The sequence below is a fragment of the Spermophilus citellus genome, assembly GCF_964194105.1.
Source record: "Spermophilus citellus genome assembly, chromosome: 14".
In the NCBI taxonomy this organism is placed as follows: Eukaryota; Metazoa; Chordata; class Mammalia; order Rodentia; family Sciuridae; genus Spermophilus; species Spermophilus citellus.
Genome location: NC_138194.1, coordinates 6,358,286 through 6,377,827, shown reverse-complemented (window position 1 = coordinate 6,377,827; position 19,542 = coordinate 6,358,286). Strand labels below are relative to the sequence as shown.

General features: G+C 36.6%; 1 long non-coding RNA gene across 2 annotated transcripts; it reads left to right on the top strand.

Moving 5' to 3' along the window:
* Positions 1 to 800: 800 nt before the first annotated feature.
* LOC308633637 lies at positions 801 to 18,294 on the top strand. Of its 2 annotated transcripts, XR_014018826.1 has the most exons (4): positions 801 to 855; positions 3,667 to 3,764; positions 16,596 to 16,738; positions 18,016 to 18,294. It is a non-coding gene; the product is annotated as an uncharacterized lncRNA (long non-coding RNA). The 2 variants fall into 2 exon arrangements; XR_014018827.1 differs by lacking the exon at positions 18,016 to 18,294 and having other exon boundaries at positions 16,596 to 18,008.
* Positions 18,295 to 19,542: the final 1,248 nt, after the last annotated feature.

Here is a 19,542-nt window from a genome sequence, read left to right as displayed (position 1 = left end):
TATCTATTAAAATGGCCTTAATGTATGCCATCTCTAATTCGGAAAGTAATTTCAGGTCCTTAGCCAAGCAGAATCTGACTTGAACTTCACTTTTCTGGGCTGTGCATATATCAGAGAAATATGATAATTTAAATTGTAAAGGATGTTTGTTTCTTTTCATAGCATAGAAGAGAATGAATGGTGGGGGGGGGAGTGGGGTGACAGCTTAACTTGATGCTTGATAGTTGTTTACTTATAAATGTGTGTCACAGAGTCCAGTGTCCTGGAGGACATGAAGGAAATAAAGAAACCAACCAATGAATTCCAATGGCTCTTAGGGGACTTGAAACACGTGGAAGAAAGTGCTTAGAAGGCTGTTGAAATATTTACAAAACAAATCATTTACATTGAACTTTTGTGTGTGTAAAACCTGGGATGCCTATAGACAGACTGAACCAACTATAGCTATAAGAAATATTTCGGCATCAAAATGGTTAATAGTATTATAGCTTCAAAAGAGCCTATTGGCTCACCCTCAAGGATGCCCTGCGGTTGTTGCTAAAGTCATCAGATGAAGCTAGCCTTCCCAGCTAGCCTTTAGATTTGTCTGCTCACAGTAAAAATACTATAATAAATCGGTAACATATGTTGCCAGGCAAGGAAAAGTGATATAAATAAAGAGACCAGGAGACCCAAACCAAGTTCAATGTGGAGAGAATTTAACTTTCAATCTAGTTGCTGGCTAATTACCATTTGAAAAGTAATTTAAAAGTGTTACTGTTATTTGCTTATATGCTTCCTCACGTTTCTTTTTTTCTCTTCAGATTGCATTCTTACCCAAATACTCTCCGTGATTGCCTGCTTTGCGGCTTTGGGGTAAGTCCCAGTTTTCCACAACCTTAGGGAAAAAAAATGCATAACATAAAAGATGCCAAAAAGACTTATGTGTCCTGATGTGTGGGTTTTGTGAAATATACATGGGGTTGTTGGGTGGGGGTGGGGGGTGTGTGGATAATGAAATAAAGAGAAGAGGTTTGTTTCCGAAAAGATCAAAAGTGTGCGAAAGTGTGCATATGCAAACGAGGCTCCCATCAGGAAGGGCACCTCTGGAATGGAAATGACAAAGCTTGGAACACACACAATCAATTATTTTCACTAGCATTTAAAATATAGAAAACAAAATCTGCTTTGGGAATTGACTGAATATTTTATTTAGCTTTTTTATTGAGACATCCTTTGAAAAATGGCATAATATAAATAGTTTTACAAAGCAACAAAATAATCAATCTCTAAACTAGAATATAAATCAAGGATTTCATTAACTGCTGGTAGCCAGTTTAAATTGTAGTCTTGTCCATAATGTCTATCTATCCATGTATGTCCAAGTTATATTAAAAACCTTTAAATGGCTTTGTAATATCAGCTACATCTAGCTATTATAATAATTAATGGTACTGTTTTATAAATCAATACATGTATTCTTGATAAATTCATATCCAGTTAATGGTGTGATTTAAATAAAAAATTAATGTAATAAAGGACATACAGAAACGGGCAGGAAATCTTTAAAGGTTAAGAGCCAAATTTGTCTAAATTCATTTTTAACCTGTTTTGGAAAAGTTTATATTTAAAATCAGCTGAGATTTACCTTCCTTGTTCTGTAAAACAAATCTTGCCATTTCTGGGGTGGTATGTAGTCTTGAGTTTGTAAGATATATATTTTTTAACCGTTAAGTTTTAATTACAAAGTTAGGATATTATGAGATATTTTATTGCCATGATAATACTACATGATTATTGAATATTCTTTAGGAAAATAGAACAAAACATACTCAAAACCTCATATCAATTATTTATTTTTAATACACAAATTAAGTGGAAATGCCTTTTTTAAAAAATATAAATGAGCTGTCTGGAAATCCCCAAAGCTATATACAAATTTTATTTACGAAGGAAAGGACTGATTAGTTCAATAAATTTGCATGTGCATGAGCCCGAACTTTCTCTGTTTTTGCTGAGTGAACATCCCAGGAATTTCAGAAAGAAAAGAAAAATGCATGAAAGAGTCCGAAATGTATTTTCACGCTGCACACGGGTAGAGAAACATTCCAGAGAAAGAAGAGTGTATCACTGGTCTAATTTTAAAAAAAATGCATACCCAAAGCATTTTAAAGACTAACAAGTTTTAGAAAAACAACTAAAGGTTGTATGTTACCAAATACAATATCAAATCTTTTCAAATAAAATTTCCTTCGGCATATACAGTAAGCATTTTCCAGAAAAAAATATCTTGCAGAATTATTCAGACCAGTCTGCCCTGCCATCCTCCTTGACATGGTGCAGGAATGTCCCTTTAATCCACTGAGCTTTTTCTGACATTTTTCTTAACATTGCTGAGCCTTATTTAGAGCAGCAAAGGGGACGTGTGCAGTTTCTTTTGACACTGATGGGTGTTTCAAAATGTTACAGGAGAGAGAAGGGGGGAGAGGGAGAGAGAGAGAGAAAGAGAAAAGATTTGCTGCCAGTCACTTCATCAATAGAGCTACAGGAGCAATTACGATTTGTTAAAAGTTTACATTTCAAATGAAGCTAAATTTTAAAAATGGCTGGTGCTTTCAGAAAGCCAGGGCTTGGAAGAGGGGAGCAGAGAATGCGCATCAGTGATTACATGTTAAAGTGCACTCAAGTACTGAAACCATTTAAAATGTATTGTGTTTTTAGATGGAACCTGCAGCAAAACCACTCCTAAGAGGCTTAATTTAGGTTTTATAGGAGGAACATAAAGAAGACCAGGTTACAGCAACATGCTGAAATATGGGGTACATTTTAAATATCTTCATTTAAAAAACGTATGTTTATTTTCCCTCCTGGGATCACTAACATGTGTTTTGACAGAGAAAGCAAGGACATGCTACATTCTTGAAAATTATCTGTTGAAGGGATCACATTCCAAGACAGGTTTGAGCATTTTTATTACCACAGATAACCTCTTAATTATGTCCCTGCCTTCCTCCACTTGTTAATCAGGGACATTCAACATTGTTAACCATGGAGTGGTTGCCTTTAGAACAATACGTTATTATTAAGGATTAGAAACACATTTTATTCCTATCATCATATTATTGCGTATATGATTTTAGCACTGCCATAAGCCTATATTCTTGCTTTCAATGTGGAACCGCTCAGAGAGCATTTGGGTGCCTGTGACAGTGTTGCTCATGATTTCAAATTGTGCTGTCCATGGAAAGCTTGAAGGGACAGGTCATTTTTCTCCTGTTTCCCTCACATCCCACACAATTCCTTTTTGAACCCATTTTAGGTTTCTTGTGCAGACACCAGCGTCTGAGATCCTCAGTTGCTCTTCCAGAGAGCAAGGTGTAAGTGGGGTAAATAAAATCATGTTTTACTGTTGCTTTATCAACCCTCCTAGGTAGTTTTTTCTGCCAGCCAACCTGTGCTGTTAAGACCCATAAAATTATGCAATAGGACTTCCTTGGAGGTTCTCTAATCAGATAATGGCCAGTGTTCAGAGAGAAGGGCCCAAGGCAAAGTTGCTGGCACTTAACACTGTGGTTGGTCATTGTGGGTCTGGTAGAGACCAATAAACAGCTGATTACTATCCTATAAGGAGCCAATATTTTACATTTATCCTGGCTATTTTTTTTCCTTTTCTTTTTGACTTCTTAGAACAGCAAGTATTTGTCAAGAAGATCTATGAGAAATAGCCTCACAGGCACCTTAAAATAAGAATTTTCCTAGCATGAAATGGTGCCTTTTGTGGAAAGGTGAGAGTGATTCCGGTTTTTATAAGAACAAAGGTTAGCTTAGCTTTAGAGTCCATTTCTTTCAGACCTGGACACTCCCGGATACCATCCCCCACTGTTTCCCCAGCCTCTGCCACCCGCGGCCCCCCCCACCCCATGGCAGGTTCACAGGCTGCAACCAAGGGGTTTTAAAATGTAAATATTTATATTTGAGCTCTGGCAGTAACAGGGCCATTTTGCTTCCTCTGTAAGCCTGTGATAATTGATGCTCCATATCTGGAACTACGTTTCATTTATCTCTTTACACATGAAGATAGTATATAAATAAAAGGTAATTTATGGAGAGGAACCGGCCATTTGAAATAATAATCCTAAATTTGACTATATAATCTTTTAAAGCTGGAAGAGCCGGGGGTGCAGAATTCTAAAATTTGCCAAGAAACTTGATGGCAAATAAGAAACTTGTGCGTTTTTAAAAGCTTATTGCATTTGAATGCCTGCCTGGGTCCAAAAAAGAATAAGAGGGATAAGAGGAAGACAAGGAGAGAAAAGGCATGAATTGTACATGTGTTTTAAACTGATGTGTTCAGTCACATGCTTAGAGTTCTTGTTGCAATTTTATTGACTTCCCTTTATATCTGAATATATATATATATATATATATATATATATATATATATATATATGTATATTTTATTTATTTATTTTTTTTACGGGCCAATGCAAACCTCAGAATACCAAGTCTTCTAACGCACCTTTTCTTCCCTGGTCCTCATCTTAGTATGAACAGAGCTACACCCATAAGAATTGGACCTTGATTTCACAACCTCATACAAAGCCAGGCAATTCTTGAGCCAAACAAACAAAGGGGGTGTAAGTGATTTCATTTATTTTGATAATCCTCCTCCTGCAAGGGAGCATTTTGCTGTCTTTGTCAAAGTGAATGACAACAATTTGGCCAACTCTCTCTGAGCTGCACTCAACAGTGACAGGCAAATTATCAGAGGCCCTGCACTTCTTATTATCAGAGGAGAAGCCATCAGGGGGACGCATGGAGGATACCTCTCCCTTGTCACTATTTGTCAGTGGGACAAGGGCCACTGCTATGGGTAGCTGACAGGTAATTTCAACAATAACAATTACTCCTATTACTTGTGTCATAAACAATTCGCCCAAGGCATGACAATAGCAAAGCTTTATAATTCAATGCCATATAAATAAATGCCAGCAGGTAACAAGTAATTTAGCTCCAATCAAGCTTTCACCCTGGCATTAATATTGTTATTGCAAGAAAATGGAAAATTGAAAAAATTCAATATGTTAATGAATTAAGAGAGGTTCAAGGGTTAGACAAGAGGAGTTGAGAAAAGGAAACCAGAATTATTATGGTATCATATTTGATGACAACCTGGGGGCCAAGCAGCAGTATAATTACTTTAAGACAAAAAGCGGAACCCATAGTGCTATGGCCTTAGACTTCAGACCCAGGGAAAATATGACAGGGACTTTGGAAAAACCTGCCTCCCTCCAATTTCTGAAGACTCTAAGCAGAAATATGAGAATGTATATGTAATGCAGCATTTCATCAGCTTTTTTTTTTGTTTCCACCTGAAATATTTCATAGGAGGCAGAAGCACGAGTCTGAAGGAGCTTTTCCATCTGTTTAAGAAAATCACATCAGCACCTGTTTCCTTTACATTAAGTCTCATAACACAACTATTAATGGCCTTGTTTTTTTTTTTTTTAAATCTGGGTTGAAGGTAAGGCTAACAGTTGTCTTTGCATCTTCGCTCACTAACCATTCACCTTTTGGAAGTGGACCAGGGGAATACGGTCCAATCTTCGTACGGAAAACTTCCTGATCAAACCAATTTGCAATTTTAGTATTTGTCCAGCAAGACAATGTGCCATCTTGGTGACAGCAGTAAAAGAATTTGAAAATCTCTAATTAGGAGAGCTGCAGAGCAATTAACGCATGTCAAATTTCACTTCATCAAGTGCCACTCTAATTTTCCCTCTAAAAATTAATGGATTTTTTTTCTCCTTTTGGTATGTGTGTGTGTGTGTGTGTGTCCCCTTAAGGCGATGTTGATTCAAATCTGCTCAAGATGCAGTGTTGCACAGCTAAGCATCTTCTTGATTACAATCCGCCACACTCCTAACTGCGCTCGTTCTCACTGCCACGGATACTTTGTCAACAGTCAAATTACACCATGCTGATAACAATGCATAATGGTGTTCCTCCTCGGAGGCCCCTGTCAGTAGATGGGGTTCATAAACATGTGATGTTTTTTCTTCTCAATTGTTTCGAAAGGAAGTTTATGTGACCAGGTCCCCCAGACAGGCATTCTTTTTTTAAAAAAAAAAAAACTTAATTCGTTAATTTCTAGAAAAGGAACAAAATTTTGATGGCATGTGAAAATTCCCCATGGGAGAGGACAGAGGAAGAATGAGAAATTGAGAATATCTGTGGCCAAAGTTTTGCTTAAACACTTTGTTCAGAGACGTTTTCAAGAGCACTAGTCTTGGTTAAATACCAGATTTTTTTTTTCTTTACTTATGGACTATAAACATTGGAAGCCTCTCTTGAACAGACAGTATTTAGATTGTGTGAGAAGTTTGTTTAACTGCCATATTTGCCAGAATCCTCAAAACATCTCAGAACACAGAAGACAAATGGCTTTGGGGGTTGGAGGGGGAGCAGGCTGTATATTCCAGATAAATTTGGATTCCCTTTATTTTTATCCTACTTGCTCATTGCAGATTGGTGAGCCTGAATCATCCACATGTGAGGAATATTCTCACTTAAAAATGAAAGGAAGAAATGCAGAGATTAGAATGTAATATGACATTGGATCTTTTTAGAGATTATCCAGTATTTTTTTTTTAATGAAAACAAAACAAAGCAAAACTATGGTGAGGTCCAGAACAAAAATGAAGAAATCAAACAAAATGTTAGATATATGTCTTATTCTTCAGGGAGTGGGTTGGCACATATTTTTATGCTGTATTTTCTTTAATCATATGTCTTCAATAAATGCAATCTAAATTCATAAAATGTACACTTCAATTCTAGCTTTTCACTTACTGACAACTTACTCAGAATTTCAAACTTGATAGTTTGAAGTTTGTATTTCCAAATATTAAGCATCCTTTCTTTCTTGGATGTCCACATCCAGCATGCTCTTAAGTGGTCTATTTCAAACAAAAGAAAATGATATCTCCTTCCAACTAGCCAAAGGTTAGATCTGCTCAAAACTGATTTGGAAATTGCTAGAAGTTTTTGCAATTAGATTCATGCAAACTGAGTTATTTTCTTTCTTCCTAAACATCCTTCTTCAAACTTTATAAATATAACAATACTGGCTTTAGAGTTTCATGTGGCTCGTTGAGAAATAAAGGTATTTTGATAAAACCAAGCTCTGTATCCTCTCAAAAAAACAAACAAAAAAAAAACCTGGAGCAATCTTATATTAAAACATTACAAGAGGATTGTAAAGGGAAATTTAAAAGGAGAAAACTTGATTATATAATGCAATCCAGCAGTAATCAATTTTACCTTCAATATCTTGCTTTTGTTTTCAAAATGCTAAATAAACAATACATAATGCATCCCTCATCAGCCAAACCATGGAGGCTCTGTGCTCAAATAACAGGAAACATATTCAATTTTCCTAACAGAAGACAGTTCATTAAGCTGTGCCACATCAAATAAAACTTTAATTTCTCCAGCATCAGAGTCGCAATGAAAGCAATTGAAGAAGATGAGCCATATGGTACTTCTATCAGCAAACACATATTGCTCATTCCCCCAAAGTTTTCTAATTCTGCTCCCCAGACCTGTGTAATATAGATAATGTGCTCCGAGAGCAGCAACCATGAGCTATCTAGTGTACACTTCTAATACTGTATTTAATGGGAAATAATGAATCATAAAAGCCTAGAGAAGACGGCTTTTGCTAACCTAAATCTCAGCTGTAATTTCATTGTTCTGTGCCTAAGATGCTGTTTGCCCTTTCAAACAACAGCAGTTGAACATAATTATGCCGCTTCCAACCTGGGCTTGAAAAAGCATCCCTAATATAACCAAGTTTCTATTAAGTCCTGAAATTCTGAATTTAATGATGCACTGATACAGACATTCAGATAACTGAGCACGTGTCGTTTAAAAGTCCAAATAAGCATTTTTTTTTCTCCTTCTTCTCTTTGGTCAGACTGCTCAAAGCTTTTTTATGCTCCCTTCTCCGCCCCCTGCTTGCCTCTCCCACCCCCATCCCATGCAACAGGAGTGGCATGATTAAAAATGAGGAGATTTTCTTGTTATTAGCAAATTTGACATTTGCCTGATGAAATGCACATAAAATGTGAAAGCTACACAGCATTCAGAAGAAATGTCTGCACTCCGATCCGAGCTACCAAGATGAAATAATTTAGGTAAAGGAAATGTAAAGATTCTCATACATCTCAGCTGCAGAATGCTAGAATTGTGTTATAAATGAAAGAGCCAAATATTGCTGAGCTTTTAGAGTGATAGTATTTTGACACATGTGAAGTGTGTGATGTTTCTTCTCTCACCTTAGCTGCTTTGAATCGTCACCTAAACAAAATACCTAGGCTCTAATGTAGCAGTTGATGTGTCAGGAGCCCAGCCTCTCTGTGTGATAAGATCTTGGGGATGGGGTTTTGTTCATTTTTGGAGAAAAATGTTATTTTCTCCCCCCAAAGAGGCTGATGATTTCAGCTTTTCCATTTTTAAAGCTCATCAAATCAATATTTTACCAACACGATGTGAATTTAAAACACCATCAAATAACACTGTGGATACATATTGAAAACATATTTTAATGGTTTTGTTTGTTTTGGCATCATATGAACCAAGGACGATTAAATTAAAAAGAGACTTTTAAAAGTTAGAGATTGCCTTTTTAAAGCTTATTAAAATCAGCATGTTACATGCCTGTCTCTGAATTAGCTCCACACACTTGATTGCCATCATTAAAACTAGTTGTTTGGGTGCTTGCTCAAAGCCGATTCTTACTAGTTATTAACTTGAAATCTCTCTCCATCAAAACTGAAAAAAAAATGCATCCTAACTAGTGGAAGAATAGTCACCAAAATGTGAACTAGCCCAGCCAGACAGCAACATTAAACCACCAAAAGACCAACAGGTAAAATAGCTACAATAACATCTGAAACACATTCAGAAAAAAAAAAAAAGAAACACCACAACAACAAAGAAGCAGTCCATTGATTATATTTCATGAATGCCTTAAAACAAATGTTTAAACAGTTTTCTGAAACAGTGCAGAAAACCTCTGCATGCTCCAGTGGGTTGCAATGACAATGGTCTATTGCAATGTAAAACACGCTGGAGGATAAAAGGTGCTTTTTGTTACCATTTTATCAAAGCTGTTCATCTTCGAGCTGCAGGCAGCATTTTGCTGGAATTGCAGATATTTCTCTGTCCAGGCTCCTTTGTTTGTGCATCTCATTTGCATATATTTATCTCCAGCTGAGGGTGCTTTGTGCTCATTAAGGCCTCCCTTCAGATTATTTCATAAGCCAGCTGCTAAGAGGGATTTCACCTGTGGTGACTGAGAAAAGAGAGGTGAAAAACTAAATTCTTCATAAAAAGGAAATCTTCTGAGTCTCTTCCCCTATAAATGGGCACCATTTGTGTTAAACAGCCTCTTGTCATGATAGATGCCTCCAGAGGTCAGGGGTTAAAGTTGATTTGAAGGTCAGCAGTAAAACAACAGATAAACCAGACGCCAAACTGGTTCCTTAGCTGTCGGTGGGAGCTGTGGTACAACCAGGTCCTGAACCTTTTTCAACCTCTAATAAAACAGGGGATGAATCTGAAGTGGATCAACCAGGCCCCTGAAGAAGCAGCCAGAAAAACACAAATAATATCAATATCAGGCAGCCACGGGAAACAATGGGCATTTCTCCCTGCTACATGCATGCTGCTATTGTTTCAAGGGCTGGGGAATTAATTCCACTTATTTATTTAAGGCGTGTCAACTCACTGCCTAAACCTGTTTCAGTGTCAAGATGAATAAAACTTTTATGGCTCATAAAATAGAGCCATTCATCTCAATGTTCTTTGTGGTGCGTGTATTTTTTTTTTCCTTTTTCTTTTTTTTTTTCCTGGCACACTGAGCTAGGCCTCTGCTCTGAAATGGTTACATCTGAACCCACTGTTGCTATGATCCACACCATATTAGAGAGAGAGAGAGAAAAAAATCTCATTGGCGAATGAATCTCAACAGAAATGACACAGGGAGGCTGCCATGCAATGTCATCGTCTCCCCCCCCCCACCCCCGCAAAAGAATCCTCCTAAATACTCTTCATGCGGTTGCATCTGTTCAGAGTATGCATTATTTACAAAGCGGAAATTTCATTATTTTAGAATAAAATTCAAAAATGATAGCAATAAAAAATTAGTTTCCTACAGTATGACGTATTTCATTTGACTTTAGAAATAAAGCCTTATTGGGCAGCTTTTGCCATTCATCACTTTTTGCCCAAGTTTTCACTGTTATAGCCTCAGCTTATACCGATGTAATAACCAAAAGCCTTCCTTAACTCTCCTGCTCTGAATTTTATGTTTGATTTTAAGCATAAAATGGCACACATAAATGGAAAAGAAAATGCATTTATGTGAATGTCGTATTATAAATTTTTCCAAGTTCGGTTGTGGAATTAATTTTTCTTTTGATTTCCTGACAAATGATTTTAATAATAACAGAATAATAATAAACAAGTTAGCATTTATAAAGTGCCACACACATGGCTCAGCACATGCATTTTCTCATGTAATCATTAGTTATAATTCAATTCAAGCCACATTATCTACAACATATTTTAGTTAAAACAAAAAGTGCCAATCAAACAATATCATGACGATAAGCAGATCCTGATAGCTTTAAGAGAGAACATTATGGAAACATGATTGCTTTATATTCAATTGGGAAAAAAAGAAGCATTTGATAGCTCACAAAATTTCCAGTTACACCCTTGTTCATGTACATCGTGGATCTTTGCTCTATTCCAATGCAAATTTATTTGTGGAGAATATCATCAGATTGCTTCTTTATACCCATTTTGATACAAAGTAATTGAGTTCCACTCACAATGTTGTCTTACATGTTTGGCTTGTGAGTTCTCTAATGAACATTGTAGCTTTTATTTATGCTGCATTATTTCTGTTTTATAGATACTTGGTAGGTCAGGAATTTCCCCCATGATCTCATGTTTTTCCAGTAAATAGATTATTTGAGAATGGCCCAAACAGAAGTTAAGCTTTCATAATTTGCTGGTGCACAAAGATATGGTGCACCCTGGGGAAGAGGGATCCAATCTGGGGGTCCAAAGTACTGCTAAGGATTCAACTTCTCTTTATTTCCCATTTGAACTGGTACCTGTGTTTATTAGAGATACTGGTCACTTTACATATGGGTGGCCCATGTACAAAGCACCCCTGTTTGAAAATGCAATTGCTTTCAAGTGAGCCACCAGATAGACCCTACCAAAAACCACTTCGGTTCATAATTGATTGCATTTTGGTAATCTATAGCAACATGTTCTCATTTAAGCATGAAGCAAGAGATTTTTCTTCTATAACCAATTATAGTTTTAAAAATGCAACTCATCTTGCTTCACACAAGGCACTCAACTTGTGGTTGGAGAAATTTTCCGACTTATTAAATGTTGTTTATATCCTCATCCTTGGAGACCCTCTGCTTTCCCAAAGCATTTTATAGCTCCCTCTGTAACTGACTTATCAATTTTCTTTCTGACCTTCTGCATTAAATTTAACCCCACTCTCACCCCCAAACCCAGAACCTCCAACAACTAGACTATAGCAAAAACGTACAGTTTACTCTTTCCAAGTCTGCACTCACATCGCTTGTTTTCCTTTTACTCTAATCTAATCACTAATTCTTAAGCTTGGCCAAATAGTTAAAAATGTTAAGTGCTAGCGAAGCCTTCTAACTCCCCCTCATATTTGTCTCTGTTTATGGAATGGGTCCCAGTTTCCTTCTCTTCTCCTTCAGCCTGGGGTCTTCAGGTCAGAACACTGTAAATACACACAGCCCTGCCTGGACCCATAAATCTGAGCAAAGGGCAGGCTTATATATTCAGATAAGCACAGGAGGGGATTGGGACATGGTAGGAGGGAGAACTAGCAGTTGGAGGCTATGCAGCTATGTTCAGAGAAAACTGAATAAAAAGGCCAAGAATTCTTAGTGGGAAAAAGAAAAAAGAATTTTGTCTCAAAATGTCTGTCCTCATTTTTCTAGTGGATGTGGTTGGCACTGCTTCCTCTTTATTTATTTTATTTTTTCCACATTGCTTATATTCATATCCTTACCAAGTATATTATTTTAGAGACAATCAAATTAAACAATAAATTTCATTTACTTCCAATATCCTTTTTTCTTCTTAAGTCTGTTTGTGTTTTGAACGTGTGTGTGTGTGTGTTGTGAGATGTGAACTTGAGTCATTTTACCAGAAATTCTTCTCTACTATAATTTTTAAATCCCAAGGACTTTCACTAAATGACCATGTTGTTAGTCACCACATTGAAGCCCAAAGAAAATATGTCTCAAGGAGTCAGGAACAATAAAGTGAAAAAATAGATGGTTACATATCCTTCAGTCTTCAAGGAGTCTACTTTATTGCTGGTGCAAGAATTATCTGTTAGAATTTTAGATCTCAGTATTTCCTATGACTCCTGAAAGAAAGTCCATCCTTCTTGGGGGAAGGTGCCCCTCTGTGAACACAGATATTGTTGCCATGGAGAATCCTGAGCAGTAGGGCCCTGACTGAGAAAGTACTTCTTATCACAATTCTGCTCTGATTCTTCTTGAGATAAAAATGAGTCACACCATAGGTTTGCCTTGGACACTTAAGGCTTTGGGAAAATATGACAATTTGTTTCCAGAGTTTTATAGTATTTTATCTTATCTACGTTATCTGCAATTTTAATCTAATTTCTCTAGGTTATTCTTTGGGCTACTAAGAAAACTTTGTTGTTGTTGTTTTTTTTCCTTTTAAAAGCTAACTCATGTTCCTCAAAAGGAACTTCTTTTCCTGGATTGAGAAACTGGTGAAAATTTCATGTAGTTAAGAGGATGTTATGAAAAAAATAAATTGCCAAGAGAATAATTGGACTAGGAGCTTGGAATGTTGCCCACACTCCAGCCTCACCTTCAACAAATCCCTTAAGTGATGATAATGATAATAATAATTATTACCATTTACTGAGCACTTACTTTTGCAGAGAAATGTACTAGGTACTTGAGATACATATTAATTTTCATCTTTGCAACAAGTGGTAAATGAAATATTATAGTTTCCACTTTACAATGAAAAAACTATGTATATCTGCTTTGAAAAGGAAAGAAACATCCCAGAACATACAGCTAAGCTGAGAATTTGAATATGGGTCTGGCTCTAGAGCTCTCTTCTGAGCTGCCTCTCCCATCCTTGGGTTCTTGCATCTTCAGGAGGAGGGTCTTGGGTAGAACCATGACTGTTGAGCAATGATATTTCATGTCCAGATTGATCTTTCTCCAGCCCATGACTCTCCTAAGCTTTGCTCTGGCATTTTCCATAGCTGCCTGGCTTTCAAAGACCTCCTGGACCACATGTCTGATATTGAACTCTGTCATTCTCTACCTGACCTGCTTCCCCTCTGTGACCATGTGGTCTTTAATGGGAGTGCCCTCTACTCCCTAGTCCTGCTGAAGTTTCCCTAGTGGCTTCTGCTCTCTTCTATTTTACCTGCCAGGACCATCAGTCAGCCTGGCCCAGTAGTGACCTGTGCCTGGCCTCACAGACTGACTACCTGGGTTTGAATCCTAGCTCCCCTATTGACCAACTCTGCAGGATTGGACAAGTTACTTCATGCCTCTGCACCTTGATTATCTCAACTGTTAAATGAGTGTGGAAATACTACTTATTCTCCAAGGTAGTCTAGTTCAGACTCTTAGTATTGCTTAACTGAACTATTCAAACAGCCTTCAAGCTGCCATGTATTCTGTAATCCAGCTTCCTGGATTACAGAATAAAATAATTAATACATATGGTAATTTCCTGCTTATAAATCTTTAAGACTTCTATTACCCTGGAGTCTAACTATTGAGTTGAGCAAAGGCTTTCATAATCTCTACCCAACTGGCCCTTCTGGGTAATTTTTAATCATATCCCCGAAGCAATTGGCATGCTCAAGCAGAAAAAAAAAATAGAAAGAAAGAAAGAAAAAAAGGAAAATAAAAGAAAAAATTATGCATGTGCTATTCTTTTATGTCTCCAGGAATGCTCTTCTTTTCCAATTCCATGCAGCGAGAGTGTATTCACCTTGCATGGCTCTGTTCAAAAGTCATCTTTGTTATTATTTTTCTTAGGGCAGCAAATTGAGTTTGTCACTTCTATGGTGTATTTAGAATCCAACCTGTTGTGTGGTACTGTGTGGTACTGTATGCATTGTAATTATTGGTCCATCACTAGGCTATAGACTCTCATGGGCAGCAAAGTGTCTTTTTCAACTTGATATCTTTGTTTTAAGATCTCACATATACTGGGAACACCTGGAATTAAGATTGATATATAAAATGTCATTCTTCATCCCCCCAAAATATGACTTAAATCACATGTGCATCAAATGACTGTGAGGCTGTTAATTAGTTAAATTAATTCCTGTTAGCTTAAGATAATAAAGTCAGTCACCTTGTAACAAATTAAATTAAAAATACAAGTGCAATTTTATCATTCTTAACTATCTCTAAGATGAACCCATCATATTTTCTCCTTGTATATGTGTTACATTTTCTAACATAACATTTGGCACAGATGACCTATACTTAATATGTTTCATTAGAAAAGGAGCCTGTTTTGTCTTTATAGACTCTTACTCTAAGCACAGTATTTCATGGGAGACAGCACAGTAATTAAGATCATAGGCTCTGGAGCCAGAATGCCTGGGTTTAAATGCCAGTACTGCCATTTACTAGCTCTTAGAACCTCTTCTCTCATCTGTAAAATGGGTACCATAGTAACATTCACTGCAGAGAATGACTAGGGGAATCCAATTAATTAATGCATCTAGGCTTTAAGAGAGCTTGATTTAGCCAGGCAGAGTGGCTCATGTCTGTAATCCCAGCAATTTGGGAAGCTGAGGCAGGAGGATCCCAAGTTCAAAGTCAGCCTCACCAACTTAGCAAGTCCCTAAGCAACTTAGAGAGACCCTAAAAATAAATAAATAAAGAAAGAAAGAAAGAAAGAAAGAAAGGGGTGAGGGTGGGGGTGGTTGGGGATGTAGCTCAGTGGTTAAGCACCCCTGACTTCAATCCTCAATACCAAGGGGAGAGAGAGAAAAAGAGAATTAGAAGGGGGAGAAGAAAGAGCCTGACTTATAATAGGTGCTTTATAAACATGTCTTGGGATGCATTTGTTTTTAAGAGGTATCTGGGTATCCACTCCTGGTAGAAAGGTTAGGGAAAGGTGCCGAGAGTTGGCACATTCACCTGTGCAAAGACTAGTTTATCCATTTCAGGTGTCCCTCCAGTACTTCAGTAATTCAGTGCTTCATTTAGCCATTTGACACCTGGAACTAAATCTAGGAACAAACCTTATATTTAACTTAGCAATTCAGACAGGTGTCTCCAGAATTGTCCTGCCTGGGTCTGCATCCTAGCTCTGTGACATGCTGGCTGTGTGATTTTGTGGAGAATGTTTCATTTCTATTACATTGTTATAGTTCGGTTTTCTGGCAAAAGTTTACCTTCTACCTGTTGGAGAAGTAAATGGGAAGCAAAATTATTCAACATGCTTATCACAGTACCTGTGATAAGTGCTTAATATGTGTCATCTACTGTATTACTGAGATATTTTTATTACATGATATACGTTTTTCAGATACTTTATGAATACATATTTCATACCTGTGAAAGAGCGTAATAATATTTACATAGTTTCAAAACAATAATTTGGGCAATGATATATTCATCAACCCAAGTTAAAATTCTGCAACTGGTTCCTTAGGGGTTCTTCAAGCCCTCCTGAGCACATTCCCACCTCTTTCCTTAGGGGTTTACTATTCTCTCCACCTTTGGATCATCCTATACCTGTTTAACTTCATGATTTTAATCACTTTAAGTATACTTCTAAATAGTATATTATTAGAGTTTTGTCTTATTCATATGATATTAACAGAATGGTAGTATATATTTGTATCTTTCCCTTTATATTTACAGATGTAGCTGCATTGATGTGTATATTCTAGTTTACTCAGTGTCAGTGCTATATAGCATTTTACTATAGCAACACCTTACAATTTTTTTTTAATTTTTTTCTCTTAATGGTAACTGAACATTTATTTGTTTATTTATTGATGTTACTAACATGGGTGCACAGAACATTCTTGTCCAAGTTCCTGGGGTACACATGAAGGACTGTAAGATTTTCTTTAGAAAGTCAAACCTAGGAGTATAATTGCTTCATTATTACATCTGTGAATATTCAAATTTACTAGGTAATGGTAAACTCTATTCTAAGTAGCAATGTACAAAGGAGTTTTCGACAAAAGATTGCTCCTTAAATATTTTGGGTCTTTGTAAAAATTACTCTGTGTGGTAGTCAGTCTTCCAGATTTTATAGTTTAACATAAAATCTAAATTCTCCCTGAGTATTTATAATCTTGTGGGGTTCCCTCTACCAACGCAGGTCTGTGTTACTAATAAGATATGATAAAAAAAAATGATGATGTGATTAAGTTACAAAAGACTACTGCTTTTGTTTTGGACATTCTCCCTCTTTCTCTTCCTTTGGATCTCTCACTCCAGAGTAAGCAGCTGCCATATTGTGAACAGTCCTTTGGAGAGGTCCATAAAATCGAGAAATGGGCTTCCAGCCCACAGCCGGTGAGGAACTGTGGACTGCCAATCACCACGGGAGTCCAGCTCCTTGGGTCTTCAGATGACAGCAGGTTGATAGTTTGTAACCTCACAAATAACTTGATTCAGAATTTCTCAGAGATGCTGCACCTGGACACCTATCCCACAGAAATTGTGTGAGATTAGAAATGCTCATTGTCTTAAGCTAAGTTTTGGCGGTAACTTCATATACTGCAAACATAACTAATAATAGATTCCATTAAAGAGGTGAACATTTCTAAGCTTCCTTAGAATAATAAATAATCTGTGAAATAAAGCAGAATATTAAATGAATCTGAAAATAGATAACAAAATGTTGCTATACCAACAAATCTAAATGTTATTTTATTTTTGCATTTTTTTTGGGTACTGGGGATTAAACCCAGGGGCACTTTACTACTAAGCTACATTCCCAGTGCTTTTTATTTTTTATTGTGAGACAGGGCCTCAATAAGTTGCTGAGGCTGGCCTTGAACTTGTGATTCTCCTGCCTCAGCCTCCTAAGTCACTGGGATTACAGGTGTGCGCCACCACATCTGACAGCAAATCTAAGTGTTATTTATTTGTTCATTTCAAAAAACACCATAAAAGTGAGAAAACAAGAATAATTTGTGATTCATAATCTATAGAAACATGTGCCTAGTGTCTTTAGATTTTTTTAGTTGATCTAGATTATAATTATTAGAGTCCTTTTTATATTTTGTTATTCTTAATGTAACACAGTCCTTATAGATGCCATCCAAATATGCAGAAATAAAAGAAAAATAACTCATATATCTGCTCAACGAAGTATTATAAAGCCATGATTTTTTCCCCTAAAAGTATTATGACTAGTTTCAGATATAGGGTTTAGTGGTATGAACAGTATGTACTGCAAAAATAGTATCAAGCCAATTATGCAGTGACTTAAAGGTGAAAGAGGACATCTTTCAGTTGTGGGACCTAGCAATTAATGTTACTCATTAAACTTTTTCTGGAATTTTAAGTTCTCTCTAAAAAAAAAAACATGTGTTATTATTTCTATAATTAGGAAACTGTATTTAACATCTGAAGAAATTATTCTTGATTTAATTTTAGCACTGCAAAAAAAATGAGGACCACAAACTCCTATCTTCAAGTTGATGGGGTCTGGGGGGTACTGGGGGAGGAATCCTATCAAATACCTACCAATGACAGAGCATTCTGCACAGGTTCTAGTGGGTTTCCCAGGTTGACTTCCTTACAAGTCATCTCATTTTTGAAAATACTGATGTCCTTCTGTCTTGCAATGATTACTGATCCTTTTAATTTCTCTCATAGAAATGAATATAATTTATTCCTTTTTTTCTAGTATTTTTTTGGACACCAGAGCTGTTGGAAATAGCTACAGAATCAGAAGATGAATTCTTAGGCTACTCTAAAATTCCATGTGACTGAAGTTTGAGATAAGGGCTGCCCAAGACCTTTTTAAATTGGGAAGGCTATTTATGTAAGGCGTCCAATGGTGGTTACTTGAAGAGAGCTTAATGAGGTAGAATGGGATCTACCTTCATTGCCTGAAAAATGATGTTTCATGGCAGAATAAGTATTAACATTTTCAATATTAGCAAAAAAAAGAAAAGAGGGTAAAAAATCCTGCAAAAGAGTGTGGACATGATCAGTACAAGATATGAACATGTATGGAAATGTCAGAGTGAAGCCCATTAATTTGTACAATTAGAATGTATTAATAATAAAAATAGTGCTTGAATAAACTGCAAGTGTATTTTGTGTTTGATTTTTTCTTAATAAAATATTTTTTGTCCATTACATTACATTTGGAAAGGACCTTGAAATACAGTATTTAATTTTGAAAAGATTAACAGATGTCCCACCACTCAAGGAGAGCTGCTTCTGACACTTGTATTCTCTTTGTGCATTGCGACTGTATCCTGATTTCCCTCTTCATACTTTATTATTCTGTATCTTCCCTTCTAAACTATCAGTTCTATGAAGGCATAGGGTGTTTGTGTGGCTTATTCTTTCTGCAGTCTTTAGAGCAAAGTAGGTGCTTAAAAAACATATGTTGAGTCACTGACTTGTTTGCACAGGCCACAGAAAAGAGAAAATCCACAAGTAGAAAAATAAGATAAAGGCAGGCTCTATGCCAGTGGACACTAATGGCAATTTGGAGTGTCAGTGTCCTGCTGCTCTCCATACTGGGTATCAGAAGGCAGATGGCACCGAGGATGACTATCAAGTGCCACCCGAGTGCTCCAGGGCTTGTGCCAGGAGGAAGTTCAGGGAAGTTTTCCGTGAGGGTGTTTGGTGAATGCCAAGGAAAAACACAATTCTGAACTCCAAAAGAGCAAGCAAGGAAACAGAGCCGATAATATCATGGCTCCTAGCTTTCTTTGAACCACCTAATACTAAAGCATATTTGCTTCTTAAACAAGAAACTTTTTTTTGTTATACCACATACAAAAAACTGATCACAAATATTTCATGCAATAAGAGAAAAATGTGACTGGTTATGGCAAGCGCTGGAACGTATAATTGTTCCAACATCACGTTCCCAAGCATTATTTTATTAAGCATTGCAATTGTAGGGAATCTCATAGCCAGAATTTATTGTCTGTTTAGATTTTTTTCCAATGCCCTCATCACTGAGGTCTCTGGTTGCATGTGTAGAAGATTAAGAGAGACAATAAACTAGAAAGAACAGACCAAGCAACACATGCTAGACCTAGGCCAAACTAAATAAATACATCTATTCTAAGTCCCGGAGTTCAACAAAAACAGAAACAAATTCTTACATGTAAAATAAGTAAAATTCTTGCAAGAGACTTCAGCTTTCATTTGATCTGAGTTGCCTGTGTTGTTTACTAAAAGCCAATAT